We start from the raw sequence: 16888 nt of genomic DNA, 5'->3' as shown, positions 1-16888 counted from the left end.
TTGAAAAACATGCAACATTGCAGAACGTACTTTATCGTTGACAGTTGACACTTACAAAGTTTTATGAAAATATCTGAATAAAAATATATGTTTTAAAGAGAAATAAATAAATTTAGATTTTTTTACCAAAACTTTAACATCCTGTATCTCCATAACGAAACCTCTTTGGATCATGGTTTACATAGCAAACAAGGGTTATTTTTTGACTATCGTCATTATCGTGAAAACCTGTATAGAAATTTGAATGCAGTTCAGAGTTATGTGCGTTGTTGCCAGATTGCTAGTTGACCGTTTCCTGTTTTTGTTTTTGTTGTTGATGACTTGACTAAAAACTGCTTACAGAGAGAGACAAAAAAAAACTCAATATTGACTAATATTGTTATTCAAAATTCTCTGTTAAAAAACTGTGTCAACTTCTATGTAAGAAGTAAATAAAAACAAAATGTATGTAAAGTTCGTGTTTTAATGAAAAAACTAAACATCTGGCAACGAGGTGCGTTAAACGTCAATGACGTGCATCGGCCCATATGCCTTCTACCAATGAGTAAAAAGAACAAGTATCAGGAGGTAACAATAATACAAATTATAACCCGTTTGTGCATTAAGCGAGGGGGACGGAAGTTGATTGCGCATTCGCCTACTGCGCAGTTGAATTGACGCAAAGTCATTGAAAGTTTGGAGTTTCAAACCCGCAAAAATTTGTTGTTTGTATTTGTTGTAGTATAGTGTTAGTTTGTTTTGTTTGTTTGTGGTTCTTTAACAGTTGAGTTTTGCAAATTTAAATTAAGTTGTACAGTGCACAAGATTAACAAGTATTGACGGCCGCCATATTACTCCCCCCCCCCCCTCCCCCTTGTTTCTGTCACCCACTTTGTTTGCTATTGCTCCTTCCTGCTATGTTTACATTTTTTTTATTCATTGCCTTCTACTATACATATCTGAGCCACAGTCTATCTGAGCGGCAAGCACCAGAGCTCCCGCGGCTTACCGCTTCTGTCGTAGCCAAAGGTTTAACTAACACTTCCGCTAAAATTCGCCTAAACGTTTTCTGCTGCTTATAAACTTGAAATATCAAACTGTTTTCAAGTCTTCGGTAGTATAGTGGTCAGTATCCCCGCCTGTCACGCGGGAGACCCGGGTTCGATTCCCGGCCGGAGAGAACTTTTTTTATTTTTTTAATCCCGCAATTTACACGCCTTAAAAAAAAAATCATATTTAGCCTCACGTATTGCCACCCGAATGCCAATAAATAACGTTTTTATTGATATTTGACTATAAACAAAATATATATTTGTTTTTATTTGAGCAATAACATTGTTTTACAGAAAAAAGTAAATATTGTGTTACCCGCTGTTACCCGCATATGTAGATGAGTATGGAAAGGAAAGGTAAAGGGATGTGGAAAGGTAAGGGTATGTAGAAATAAGTAAGGGTGTTTAGAAATGTAAGGGTGAATGCAAATAGAATAAAATAGAAAAAGTATGCGAAGATTGCAGAAATACAAAAAAACTTGTATTTGAAAAGTTTGAAAATGTCTAATGTAAAAAACTATATTAAACTTGAGGCTAAACACACCGTATTACACTACCTTCAACTTTCAAACTTTATCATTGATCAATAAAGCTTCTTTACTGTTCTTGATACATTATACTTTTATAAAGCTATTACCAAATACTAAAATAACTAAACGACAAAAACAAAAAGTTAATAAAGTTACATTATTATAAAGTTACTTATTATGTAGTTAATTAATTCTTTAGTACAGTTTATTTTTATTTACGTGATGTCGCGTGATCGTGATTAAGAACTATATCAAAGTTTTAAATACTTTAGTACCTAAATTAATTTACAAGCTTGTTTATATAAGCTTTTTATATAAATAACATACATATCTAAACAACGCAATGTTTTTATAGCCTGATTGGAATTCTAAGCCTCTATAACACAACCAAGCTTGTGATTACGTAGGCTACAATGTTGGTATATTACCCCATTCATGATCATAAATACTAAATTGTGACACAAACTATTTGCTATAAAAATAATAATAAACTTTACTGTTCTCGTTAACCTAAACAAAGTGTCATGAAAGCCAATTTGATTCAACTTAAGATGGAAATTTTCAAAAATATTATTTTTCTAATTATGGCATATAAAGTGACACTTTTCAAAACTGATTAGAGTGACAAAACGTTTTACTTTATGTAACTAGTTATGAAAAGTTCATTTCATCACTCCCTGTTTTTATGCATTTCCGTAGAAACATATGGGCGACATCCATCATAACATGTCGTTGTCACTGTTTATACAAGGTGCTATGAAAGTGAATATTTGTGTTAAATCACTTTAAAAGATGGTTTTCACAGCTTTTTGGTCCAAATTAGAAAAAATTATGTATGCAACACGTTTCGAAAATGTCTTATTGTGTAACTCATTCAAATTCAATTTCAAACATTCATTCGTTACACAAAATCGATCTTTTCGTAACTGGTTACATAAATAGCTATTACTTTATTAGGAAATTTATAAAAATCAGTTGCATAGCGCAAAAAATATTTTGGGTTCACCGTGTATAAAAGTGATTACAGAAACAAAATTTACTTTTATTAAAAATAATATTACGCTTATTTCGTAAACATTGATTGAAATAACGTGTCAATAAAGAATTCGATTTATTAGGTCCATTAAATTTACGATCCACCAATGAAGTTTCATAAAAATACTGTTTTTATTTGCTATTTTTATCGGTGAAACTTAAGATTTTATTTTCCGAACGGTCATAAATTTCTAATAATTTTATGTTCCAGTACTGATTCACGATTTTAATATTTATTATATTGCATTTGAGTTTATGTTGCAAAAATCCTTGACTCCCAAGCTAGTCAAATTAAAACATTTTTACTAAAGACTTTTTAAAAGTATGCATCTTATTGTCAAAATAACATTTCCACGAATATTAAGCGATTCAAAATAGTATCAAGTTTTTTTGTTATTTATTTTTATTTATACCCAATTTTCATGTTTTGATCTTTTCATGATTTTGTTCATTTTTTAGTTTTTAAACCAATTTTCATGATTTTGATCAATTTTCATAATTTTGCCCATTTTTTAGTTTTTGAACCAATTTTCATGATTTTGATCAATTTTCATTATTAAAATTAAAAAAAAATTAGCAAAATTAAGAAAAGTGATCAAAATCATGAAAATTGGTTTAAAAACTAAAAAATGAGCAAAATCATAAAAATTGATCAAAACATGAAAATTGGGTTAAAATAAAAACTAAAAAATGAGCAAAATTATGAAAATTAGTGAGGATTCCAAAAATGCGGAAAATCATGAAAATTGGTTTAAAAACTAAAAAATGAGCAAAATCATAAAAATTGATCAAAACATGAAAATTGGGTTAAAAACTAAAAAATTAGCAAAATCGTGAAAATTGATCAAACATTTTTACTAAAGACTTTTTAAAAGTATGCATCTTATTGTCAAAATAACATTTCCACGAATATTAAACGATTCAAAATAGTATCAAGTTTTTTTGTTATTTATTTAATAATTATAATTATAATAATATTTCTTTATTTCAATATTGATACAGCGTATAAATACATACATATAACAAAATGAAGTGCGTCAGAAAAAAAACAAAAATATAACAAAAGAAAATAATGTATACCTAATTACAACTTGTGGTTCAAATTTTATCCTTTATACTAGATGAGAAAAAAGCTAGATTCTATGTGTTCAAGTAATCGTCCAGATGGTAAGGTTCAAGTTCAATAAGTAGTCTTTTCAAGGCTACTTTAAACTTCTTCTGAGAAGTGATTTGTTTAATTTCAATAGGTAATTTGTTGTAGAGTTTAATACACATGTAATTAGGGCTTTTCTCTGTTATGTTCAAATGGTGTGTGGGATATATTTGATTGTCTAACCTTGTGTTATATTTATTAGTACGAGAATCTGTAAATAGAGAAGCTATATTATTGAAGAAAAACATTAGACACTCATATATACAGGGTGTCCGGAAAATACGTGTACAACGTTTGACGACAGACTCCTGACGTCAAAATATGTCGATCTAAGCCGACTTAGTTATATCCAAAATTGTCTCGTTTAGCCGGTAGAGGGCGTCAAAAATTTGTAAAAATATTGGGTACAATTTCATTTCTTAAAGAGTATTGATAAGTGTATTCAGCAAGATGGCGATCATTTTACACATTTGCTTAAGTAATGTTTTTGGTTTACTTAGTTTCTTACAATAAATAATTTCAACTTTATTATACCTACTTTGATGTATGCAGGTAATTGTAAATTTTTTTTTCTGGCGAAACAGCTCATCCACCGGGAAATATTAAAGAGGTAAAATAGCTTCAAAATACTTCCGGTCACTCGACAAAAATATCTGGGTTGTCATAACGCCGTTCATATAAAAAATGAGGAGAAATGTTGACGTATTATATCACTTTTATAACACTTCCACTTATTTACAGTCGGTGACTATACTACTAGAAAACGTCATTTTATAGTATTAGTCTACATACTAAAATTCATTAAAATCCATTAGCAGGTTTTCACGTAATTTAGTAAAAAACCAATATTTTTACAAATTTTTGACGCCCTCTACCGGCTAAACGAGACAATTTTGGATATAACTAAGTCGGCTTAGATCGACATATTTTGACGTCAGGAGTCTGTCGTCAAACGTTGTACACGTATTTTCCGGACACCCTGTATAGAGGGCATACACTGTCATTATCCCCATTGATTTAAAAGTATTTCTGCAGGATTGCCTGTAATCCATTTTTTTAATTATCCTTATTACACGTTTAAACACACACGCACGTTAATTAAATTGAATAACGATATAACAAAAGAAAAAACTTCAGATTTTGACAGACAATACGGTTTTATAAATGTAGAGTGATACCTGTGATAGGAAATTCCACTAAAAACCAGCTCTTTTTATGCAACTACAAAATTATCGTAGGCTCGCCAACAGTAACAGCAAAGAAATTAAAATTTACAAAACATGTATGAGAAAGGAAGTCAAGACAACGAAACACCGATTACTAACGTACAAGTTAACTTAAAACAACAACACAAACAAAAAAATTGCTTTAATAATAATTACAAAAATGAGATTTTCCAATAATCCCTTACATAACCCATCCAACAAACTTTCATTTTTTATGAGCGGCATATTGGATTTTGCATTTTTGAATAGAGTGTTATTCTTGATCATTTGACATTTGTGATGTATAAAGATGGTCCAAGATAATTAATTAATTTTGGAATCCTCACTAATTTTCATAATTTTGTTCATTTTGTAGTTTTTAACCCAATTTTCATGTTTTGATCAATTTTCATGATTTTGATCAATTTTCATTATTAAAAATAAAATTGATCAAAATCATGAAAATTGGTTAAAAAATTAGCAAAATTAAGAAAATTGATCAAAATCATGAAAATTGGTTTAAAAACTAAAAAATGAGCAAAATCATGAAAATTGATAAAAACATGAAAATTGGGTTAAAAACTAAAAAATGAGCAGGTTGGAGAGCGGGTTTCTCCAACCGGCCTTCTTCAGCGCCTCATAGCGGGCCCTAGCTATTTTTATTCTTCTCTAATTTTTCAGTTTAAAAAAAATCAAACCTATGCAATCAATCAACACCTTTTTAAGTTTGATTGCTTGAATTTTAAGTAAATTTGTTTCAAATTATTGCTAAACGCTTTTTTATCATCGTTCTCCTGAAGCGCTTATAATATATTGTTGGATATTATGTAATATGATTATTGGCGTTGTCGATTGGCAGATTTAGTGCAAAACTATTGTATTGCCACACTGTTAGATTGAAGTTTGATAGAGTAGGATACATTAGTTTTGCATTAAACTTGCCAATCGAAAACGCCATATCTATGATTGATATGTTTAGGCAAGAATAGCTATTTAACAAGAAGGGACAGCCGTCATAATTTTTTTGATGTTGCGGTGATGTTTGCCTTGGGTAGGAAACATGTTGTCGGTTGTCTTATTTAATTTTTAAATAAAAATTGCATCCAATTTTTATAGTCAAAAATAAACTAATCTCTTATAATCATTGTATACTTCTTTTGAGTCAAAAGGTTTAAAGTGTCGCCTCTTAATCGTTGGAAGGTATCAATCTTCACTCAACTATTATTAACTTTAAACTGATGTTTTAAAACGAATAACTGATGTGGTCTGAGATATGGCAACGTTCTTCAATAACCTGAATGACCAATTAATGAAACTTTTGATATTCAACGATCAAAGCCCATATTAATCGATTGTCTCTTAACTTTGGTAGGAAGAGTCCAGTTTTCAACTGTCTCTTTCAGTTAAATAGCTATTATTTGGTTATGAATAATAAATTATGATTTATATTTCAGTTTTCTTAAAATTGTGTTTTATTTTTTATTATGGATTTCCTACTAAATTGTGACTTTGGTTTGTGTTTTTGGTAACCATCATTTAACTTTTTTTACTACTATTCTACTTTTTTAAAAGGTTCAACAATTCCTTGCTTGCTGAAAAATTGCTATAAAATATTTTGTGAAGCAGCTACATGTCCATGCCCCTCCCCCTCCAATAACTCTTTATTAATTTTTTTACGTTGAAAATATAGTAAGTAAACGAACGGCACTGTTCGGACAAAGAAGAAAAGAGCCGAAGGCCGGCACCTCAAATTTCCCATACCAAATTGACTAGATCTGAGTGGAAGCCAGCCAGCAGGGGTGGTAAATGCTTTTATGTCACTCTGATGCGACGACGTAAATAGTTCCTCTTTTATTTAATTTTCAGGGAGATATCGGTGTCGAGGATTTGGGGGTTGTATGCATCCAAAACAGGACTGGACTTGCTTACTTTCATTATACTAACAACATTCCTCCGTTTATTTAAAAGTAAACTTGTTAGTGTTAAAATCCGTTTGGCAAATCCCTATTCGTGTAAGACATTAAAATCATTGCACAAAATCAATTAGATAAACTTTTGTATTAGGGGTGTTTGAAATTAACCAGCGTACGGTCCTAAATAATCTCTAAACCCGGATAGTAAGTATGCATTTCATACAAAGACACCCTCATCCGTGTCTAGTTAAATGTGAAATGCGATATAAGGTTCGAACTGGTAATGATATACAAATTGAATTAAGCGTACGGGAGTAATTTTACGCTGGATGAGGCTCTAATTGTCACTTGAAATTGTTTTGAGGACTCCAAACTTACTCAATGGTGCTCCACTAGTAATTACGCAAATCAAACTATGTGTGAAGAGTAACAAATTATTTGGTTATTGATAATTTTAAGTCGTATAAAACAGATTTGAACAGTTTTTAGTACAAAGTATAAAAATATTTTCGAGCGTAAAAATGTACGTATATCCCATATAAAGAGGGTTGTCGACGTCTGAAAACGGGATCCGGGAACAAAGGCTAATCCTCGGGGGTTGAATCAAATCATTCCTATTGAATCCGCTATTTGTTCTCGGCTTGGTGCCGTTTACACCACTTGCCTAGATCTCTTTATGATCTCACACTGATTCTCTTTATCTTCTTTTCCAGTGGCGGAGGCTAAGAAAATTCACTTTTTCTAGTCTTGTACATAATATAAGCGAAGGTTAGATTGGTATTGAGAATGTAAAAAACTTACAGTATAGATAGAGTGTCCACTTGTCCTAGCCTAGCAACCTATTTTTGGGGATAATATGCAATGTTTAAGCGTTGGCACCAACGTAAACATCAAATTGTTTTCTTATAATATCTAATCATTGCAACATTATAAATATCTCCATTTCAAATGGGAAGTCACAGTAGACACGAAATTTACCATTTGATCAAAAACTATTTCAATAGATTCCACACCCGCACTATGGGGCATTTTGACGTGAAATATGATCAAAATTGCATTCTAGTAAAAGTATATACAGATTATGTAACAAAATAAAGATGGTCATGAGATACTACAATTTGTAAAGTGGGGCTATTAATTGAAATGGTAACAATGTGATGCGCTACAGGACTTATCGAAAGTAATTTGTTTTTTACCTTGTAGTGTTATTTTTCGCGATTTTGAAACAGGTAGTCCTAATTGTTACATTCTAAACGGAACTGTTTAATATGGAGTATCTAGAAAAAGTTAAGTAGTGTACGATATGACAGCAATAATAAGGTTTAAACTCAAGTGAGAAAATGCTGTTTTTGTTTTTGCATATAATAGACCATATTGATTTGGCTGTTAGGGAAAGCCAAGTAATATTAGTTAACTTTCAGATTGTTTTCCTGTAACATAATGTACACTTATGCTTAGAAAATGGTTCTGATAACTTGATTTATCTAAAATACGCCGCAGATAACTGCGGATAAATGCATAGTTCTCAGTTTTCGTAGATAACCGTTGTTTGTAGGAATCAAGATTTTGTGAAATATTTATTTTTTTACAGTAGCGTTAAGTCGGAAACTAATGTCACGAAAAGATAAATAGATAGCTGGGTAACAGCGCAATAAAAACAATTCAAAATATTGAATATACAAACCATTAGAAATTTTGATTTAACCAACACAAGAATTAAAAAAAAAACATGAATTCCTAAATCTCACATAATAATAATAATGTTTCTTTATTTCAGATGACATATTCATAATACATAAAATGAAATAGCGTCAATGTACCACAAGTAACATAAGTAATTAAAATTAAATCTATAGGAGAGGGCTGATTGATTACTTATCTTAGGTACTATAATATCTAAATGTGTTGTGTGTAACTAAATGTAATGTTAACACAAACCAAAACTGGAAGGGCTCAATCACCACTTAGATCACCTTCTACCTTGCAGTTTGCTATAATATTCCTGTACACAATATGGCTCCATTTCAATTAACAATGTTTTTTAGCTCTTTTTTGAATGATATTACATTGGTTTGATTCTTCAGTGACATTGGCAAACTGTTATATAACTTAATACAAGAATAATATAGACCCTTCTCGGTTTTCGTCAGGCGGTGAATGGGCCTATCCCACATATCATAAATGTTTGTTTTAATGACTGGAATCGAAAGAATAGGATCAAAAAACTAATTTTTTCTAATTTTGGCATATAAAGTGACACTTTTCGAAACTGATTAGAGTGACAAAACGTTTTACTTATGTAACTAGTTATGAAAAGTTCATTTCATCACTCCCTGTTTGTATGCATTTCCGTAGAAACATATGGGCGACATCCATCATAACATGTCGTTGTCACAGTTTATACAAGGTGCTATGAAAGTGAATATTTGTGTTAAATCACCTTAAAAGATGGTTTTCACAGCTTTTTGGTCAAAATTAGAAAAAATTATGTATGCAACACGTTTCGAAAATGTCTTATTGTGTAACTCATTCAAATTGTAGGACCTCGCTGCGCTCGCCCTACAAACATTCATTCGTTACACAAAATCGAACTTTTCGTAACTGATTACATAAATAGCTATTTCATATACTTGAAGAAAAAATTATGGTCGTAAATGTTCCTACATTAGTTTGAATTTGTCCATTAAATTTACAAAATCTGTTTTGGCGCGCATGTGACGTACGTAATTCTGGGCGATTTTATTGGCTGTTGCACGCCAACTGTTTCACTTCTTGTCGCTGATTGGTTGATAGTGTAGTACGTCACCGGCGGCGGGCGTTTGAAACATGAGATTAATGTAGTTTTTATCATCATTTTTTTTCTATTTAGACTTAATATTTTTGAAAACAAAAAAATACGGGTATAATATTTTCAATCCGTCTTTGTAGTTATGAAATAAAAAAAAATTGTGGGACAGGCCCATTGATAGAGGTATACTTCTACATCTGGTGTTGTATTGACGTGTTTGGGCTATATTAAACTTATCTTTGTGCTTATACAGTGCGTTTTTTTTAACGCGCAACATAGGATTTCACGTGTTACATTTTTAAGCCCATGTTAGACCATGTTATTTTGGAACTACAAGTATAAAACTTGACGGGTGGCTGTTTCGCACCCTGAAGCTTAAGTAAATTTACCAATTCGGTCTAAAAAGTGTTAAAAAGCTGGCAAAAAATCATCTTTTTTCGAAAAAGTTTTATCGTTTCATACTCCCTGTATGCATTGTTGTTCTTTGTTGTTTTTGATACTGGCACGGCAGGTAGCAGGTAAAATTTGTCGTAGAAAGTAAAACAGAGTGATCATTAACTTTATATCAAGAAAGTTAAGAACAAAAGAAGTATTTTTATAAGTGAATTGTTCAAAGTGACCTCCGTTTGAAGCCAAACAGTATTCCAAACAATCATAAAATGCCCTTTTGACGTTCAAAAGATGTCGGGTCGTGATGCAGTCAAAATATGTCACTTTACCTGCTACCTGCCCTGCCAGTATAAAAACAACAAGGAACAACAATGCATACAGGGAGTATGGAACGATAAAATCTTTTCGAAACAAAATGATTTTTTTCCAGTTTTTAATCACTTTTTAGACCAAATTGGTAGACTTACTTAAGCTTCAGGGTATTAAAGACACACCCGTCAAGTTATAGACTTGCAGTTCCAAAATAAAATGGTCTAACATGGACTTAAAAATTTAACACGTAAAATCCTATGTTGCGCGTTAAAAAAAACGCACTGTATACAAACATTAAACATTAAAAAAATGTACACACCAATTGTTGTTAACACATTTAGCTCTTTAAAAGCACCTCTACAACTAGTTATTGGACTTATTCTTCTTATTATACGAATAATCCTTTTTTGTACTACAAAAACCTTCTCAATCCTAAAATCTCCTCCCCAAAAAATTATTGCGCATCGCAGTACAGATTCAAAATTGGCTTGATATACAATTTTTACGCAGTCCAAGCTTACATACTGCGAGACCACCTTTAATCCGTAACCGATTCTGGCTAACCTTATACTCAAGTGCTGAACATGACTATCCCATGACAAAAACTCATAGAGTGTAATTCCAAGAAATTGTACAGTTTTGTTCTGTTCAGTTTGTAAGTCATCATTTACGTTTAGTAAGTAATTCATTGTCATCATTTAATTGCTTATTTTTTGTTTTCAAAATAACTAAATTAGTTTTCAGTATTCAGTATAAGCTGATTTTCTTTGTTTGGTGTAAGGCATCCTGAGCCTTGAACGCAAGGTCAGGCAGGTTTGAGCCATATATGTTGGTGTCATCTGCATAGCTCGTTATCATAAATTTTTCTCCTATACTGTATATATCATTAATGTAAATAACAAAAAAAAGTGGGCCCAATATGCTACCCTGAGCAACCCCCGCACTGCTAATACCCATTTCGGATTTTGCGGAATTTATTAACACTCTTTGTGGCCTATTTGACAGATAAGATTAAGTCTAGACTTTAGTTCATTGTCGTATTATTTCATTTGGTATTCTGTCTCTTAGGCTTACTCCCAGCATGGAACGCTCCATAGCTCTTTGGGCAACTGGGAGCTTTACAGCAGATTTTTGTGTGAGTGTTAGTGTTTCAGTACCATACGTCATAACTGGGAGTATACACTGCTCAAAGACCTTTGGTTTCAAAAAGACTTAGATTTCTGCTTTGAAGACATATACAAAGGCAGCCCACGCCAGGTTTATAGATCCAGTCGTCCAATTTCGCAGGTCTGGTTGTCACGTCCTATTTGTATTTCGTGACCAAGGTATTTATAGGATGTTACTTGTTCAATTTCACCACCTTCAAATATGATGTTTTCGCTTGGTACCAAATTTGTCATATACTGTGTTTTTGACGTGTTTATTTTGAGTCCAACCCGACGTGAAGCTTCATCTAGTCTATTATAAGCATTTCTCTGGCATGGTCAATTCTATCTGATACCAACACAATATTATCGGCAAGGCGCAAATGATTTAAGTTTTCTCCATTTACGTTTATGTCCATATCCCCCCAGTCAATTTTCTTGAAAGCACACTCCAGCAAAGTGATAAATAGTTTGGGGGAAATTGTATCACCTTGACGTACCTCTTTTTCTATCCTGAATCGTTCTGTCTGATCATGTAGAGTTACACTTGCTGTTGCATTTTGGTACATATGTTGAATAAGAGTTGCGTATCTATGATTTATTCGGCAGCTAGGACTCTCAACATTTGATGATGTTTTATACTGTCAAAGGCTTTTCGTAGTCTACAAATACGCATACAAGGGGTTTATTGTATTCAATACATTTTTCAAAAATAGAGTTTATAACTTGTAAGTGATCGTTTGTTCCATATCCCGGACGAAAACCCGCCTGCTCTCCCGGCTGATGAAACTCTATCTTAGCATTTAGATGTTTTGTTATGATTTTAGTAAATAGTTTATGAAGATGTGATAATTGGTAGTTTTGGAGATTTGCTATGTTCCCTTTTTTGTGCATTATAGTTATTACCGCATTATTCCATATAGTAGGTGTTGTATACATAATTTTGTACTAGCATTTAGTAGCTCATCTCCACCTTCCTTAACAGCTTCAATAACAACCCCGTCCTCGTCCGGTCCCCTGTTATTTTTCATCTCTGATAGAGATAATTTAACCTCTTCTTTTGTAATGTCGGGCATATCCTCCGATCCCTGATTCAAAACTACCGGTCTGTCATCTTCCTGAGCCATATCCTCCTCGTTACGATACAATCTCGAATATAATTCTTCCACTACTTTTAAAAGTTGTTCTTTATTTGTCACACCAACCAATAACATAACTCAAATTCCAAAATATCAGACTCAGGAGCTTTTAATAGTAAGACGACCAATAGTCTATAATCAATAAGAAGAATAGTCAATAGGCCAATAACAACATTCAGATAAGCTTCTGGCAACATTGTCCCGAAGCTCTCGCCTATTATATTTTTGTAAGATTTTCTGTCTTCATCTTGCTCATGCAATTAACATTTCTCTGTCAGTTACAGAGTTGTTTTATGGTGGGTTTTTCTTTTTACCACCAGCGTTTAGGCACAATATTTTTTATATCAGAAAATGCGGATACGATCATGCTCTAGAAGAAATCAAACATCTAGTACGTTTTTGTGGTTTAGGGGTAAATCGACACACATCAGAGAGAACGAGTGGTATTTATCGTTGTCGGGCACGGCAATGCAAATAGTGTCTGACAAAGGGCCGTAATATTAGGGCCGCAGGCCGCAGTTGCGATGTTCGCCATACGATTATATTACAATTGAGTTTTGGCTTTGTGCTCTTACACTGTATACAACCTCGCTTTTCGGTAAACATTGCATTATTGCCCTTCGGAATATCTCTTTGTTTTCGTACCAGTCTACTTTCGGTTCTGACACAAAGTTTTTCTTTAAATTCCTACATTTTAGATAATAACTTAACTTTCAGCCATAATTACGTTGAAAATTAAACAGAAAGGTAAAAACTTTGAATATTAAATTTGCATCTTTATTTGTCACCTTTAAACTACATTCTTACGTCATAGCAACTTTGGTTTTTGCCATATGTGAATTTTTCTCTAATGTGCCAATAAAAGTATGGAAAATTATGAAAAAACGCGACAGTGGATTGGGATTGATTGCTAATAAATCAAACCTCTTTCCATATCAAAAACTAAAAGGTGCTAAATTTGAAAATGCCATTATATGTACTCCCACTCATTGGGTTAAGGGGATCAGTAAAGACTTTTTTGGATCGAAATGCCTGGCCTACGTGTGGAAAAATATATAAAAAACAGTGTTCGTTCTTGGTTTCTGTCGACAAAACAGTATTATAACGCAGACATTACTAAAGCAATGATGCTCTTAGAGTGATATGTGGATCAAAGATGCGCCGCTCCGAATTTTGAGCAACTTTTTAGTCTAAGTTTAGCATTTTGTTAAAATAAAAGATTGTCATAAAATGCAATCAATCTCCTATAAAGACGTTTTGCTTTATCGATGCCCTTAAGTACAGAATCCAGTTGATATACTCAAATAAAGATTTGATTGTCGGTTTTCTAGTCCTATAGTCATTCTGGTGAGCCATAATATGGAAGACGCGTTTAGCTTGCAGGAAAATACAGAAACGTAAGAGAGAAAACTTTATTTGCTTCTGATATTCGATCCCATCTACCTCATATGTCAAGAAAACTTAATTTAACTTCTGCTATTTCTGTCTCCAGTACAGTTATACCATCCAGGTTAAAGGGTCCATTTAAATGTTTTATAAAACTTTGTTAAAAATGGTTCCAGTATTCAGTAGAATCAAAACATCCTATTTCGAATCCAATCAAATCCATTAACTATTTGGAAGTTGGATCTTCTACCAAGAGTATAGAAGTAGCAGGTGGTACATTTAGTTTGCTGCGAATCGCCAAGTATTCATCATCATCATGAGTCAGCCCTCTGCGTCCACTGCTGGACATAGGCCTTCCCTAGTTGAGTCCATTGTTTTCTGTCTTGCGCGCAACAAATCCAGTTTTTTGTAATTTTTGGATGTCTGTCCATCGAGTTGGTGGTCTTCCTCTATTTCTTTTATAGGATCTGGGTTTCCATTCAAGCACCTAATCGTTTTGTCCACCGGCCATCTTGCATGCGAACCACATGTCCTGCCTAGTGTCATTTGAGTTTTGCTGCAAGGGTTAGTGTTTCGGCGCCGTAGGTCATAATCGGTAGAACACCTGGGTTGAAAACTGTTCTTTTCAAACATATTGGAAGGTCGCTTTTGCAAACGTCTCTAGGTTTGCCGTAAGCCGCCCAGGAGAGTTCAACTTGTTGGGTCGTGGCAGAGGGAGCACAGGCAGAGTAAACTGAATTCACTTTATTGAATTACTGGAGGCGAACTCCGTAACGATGTAGGAAATAGAAAACGCATAGAAATAGACAAGAAAGAAAATTCTTTCTATTAACTGTTGGTACTCTCTAAGCTATTTTCTATCATATTCGGCTGACACCGTCAACAGAAAACGGGAAGCTATCGGTCCTAAAAACATTGACTAATTTCTAGTAATAAAAAATAGGGCTTTTACTTGTTTCCTCCTATTCAGGGTTAATGACAAGTATCAATGACAATAATTTGGATAATTCTACGTTTTTTGCTTTCTTTCTCAGTAATTAATCATATATTTCAAAGATTGCATTCTAAAATAGTCCGTTTTGTTCCCATTATTGTTGTATTTATTGTAGTTCTGTCTTCAGTTTCTTATTTTCTTGTTAGACCATTAATATTTCTCAATTTCTCGTAAACATGCTACCAATTGTTATGCATTTTGTGAAGGAAGTAGGATGGGACTTTAGGATGTGTTGATGGAACTCATATAGCCATAACACAACCATTATATCATGAACAGCTTACACCTTAAAAACAACAACTAATAGATGCATTAACACTTTTACTAAAAACTCAAAAACAATGAAAGGGGGGTGCAAACACAATCAATTGGTCCTCAACCCAACCTTATTGACACAATGTTGACACTGACGGGATAAAGGTTAAAAAACAAAACAATTCAATTTTAGAAGACGACGGAAAAGAAAGATTAACAAATACAAAATTTCATAGCCCCAAGAGAGATAAAATCATAGCAAGACCTCATTTGGTCTTTCTATTTTGCACAACCCGAATAGCTACGTTGAGTGCCGATCTTTGCCAATCGAAACGTAGAGAGTACCATATATTACGATAGAGAAGGGTTTTCTATGATAGCAAAGAAATTTCCTTGCTATTCGTTAGAGAGTTCGCCTTCTGACTTTCTAACTGACAACTTCAACAACTACCTATCAACAAACACTCGCACCAGCGTTCATAAGGTGCAGGTGCAAACCCAACCACTCCTCCCCTACTATAGCTGGGAGTCCCGACCCCGATGTCGACATCCCGCAAAAGTTCGGTAGTCTGGCCTCTTACAAGAACGTCTTGGTTGTTTCCGATTGGTGTACTGCTCCTGGTTAGTGGTGCCTGAAGAATCTTGTAGGTGGACGTCAGTAGGTTCTGGAAGCTGCTCCGGAATTATCTGATCATCATTGATGTTACCTTGGTTGTGCTCAATGACTGGAGTTAAACCAGATTGAGATGGAATTAGAAAGTAAAAATTCAAATTGCATCTAGAAGTGGTATCCATGCTGCGTTTCCAGATCTGATTGAAATGTCTACGATGAGTATCACCTCCTACTCCAACTTCAGCAATGCAGTTATCGATGATGCTCCGTATGGTACCATTTACGCATCTTCCATTCCATAATGCAATTATTACCGTTTCTCCTACTATAAAGTTGCGTTATCGAGTATTGTGATGAGAGTCGAATTGAGTCTTCATTTTTGTTTGGGTCCCAGTCAGACCAGCAGTGGATGCTTTTATTGGACGGAAGATGTCTAACGGGGTTTTGACCTTGCGACCAAAGAATACTTCAGCAGGAGTACGTACGCCCATCAAGTTCACGATGAGGAGTGTAGTTGTATGCAGAAACAACTGTGGTCAAATTGTTTGAACTATCAAGTGCTTTCTTGATAGATTGCACCATTCGTTCTGCCAAAATGTTGGGTCGTGGCAGAGGGAGTACAGGCAGAGTAAACTGAATTCACTTTATTGAACGACTGACTTTCTAACTGACAACTTGAACAACTACTTATCAACAAACACTCGCACCAGCATTCATAAGGTGCAGGTGCAAACCCAAACATAACTCTTCTGTTTATCTCGCATGTTTGGTTGGCTTTGGTTATGCTTATCTCGTGGCCTAAATATGTGTATTTATCTACCCATTCTACTTCAGAGTTTTAAATAATTAGGTTGTTGCTAGGAACGAGGTTTATCATAAATTTTGTTTTCCCGATGTTCATTTTTAGACCTACTGTTGCACATACCTCCTGAAGTTCCTGTAGCATTATTCTAATTTCTTCCAAGTTGTCAGCTAGTAAGACAATGTCGTCTGCAAACC

The 16888-nt window shown here is 33.6% G+C and overlaps 1 non-coding gene across 1 annotated transcript; it reads left to right on the top strand.

Annotated features, from left to right (window-relative positions):
- The first annotated feature begins 1087 nt into the window (after positions 1 to 1087).
- On the top strand, positions 1088 to 1159 carry TRNAD-GUC (transfer RNA aspartic acid (anticodon GUC)). The gene has a single exon. It is a non-coding gene; the product is annotated as a tRNA-Asp (tRNA).
- The last annotated feature ends 15729 nt before the right edge of the window (positions 1160 to 16888 follow it).

This window comes from Ips typographus, linkage group LG2 (assembly GCF_016097725.1).
Source record: "Ips typographus isolate SLU linkage group LG2, UJ_Ityp_2.0, whole genome shotgun sequence".
Lineage (NCBI taxonomy): Eukaryota > Metazoa > Arthropoda > Insecta > Coleoptera > Curculionidae > Ips > Ips typographus.
This window is presented reverse-complemented; position numbering and strand designations above follow the sequence as displayed.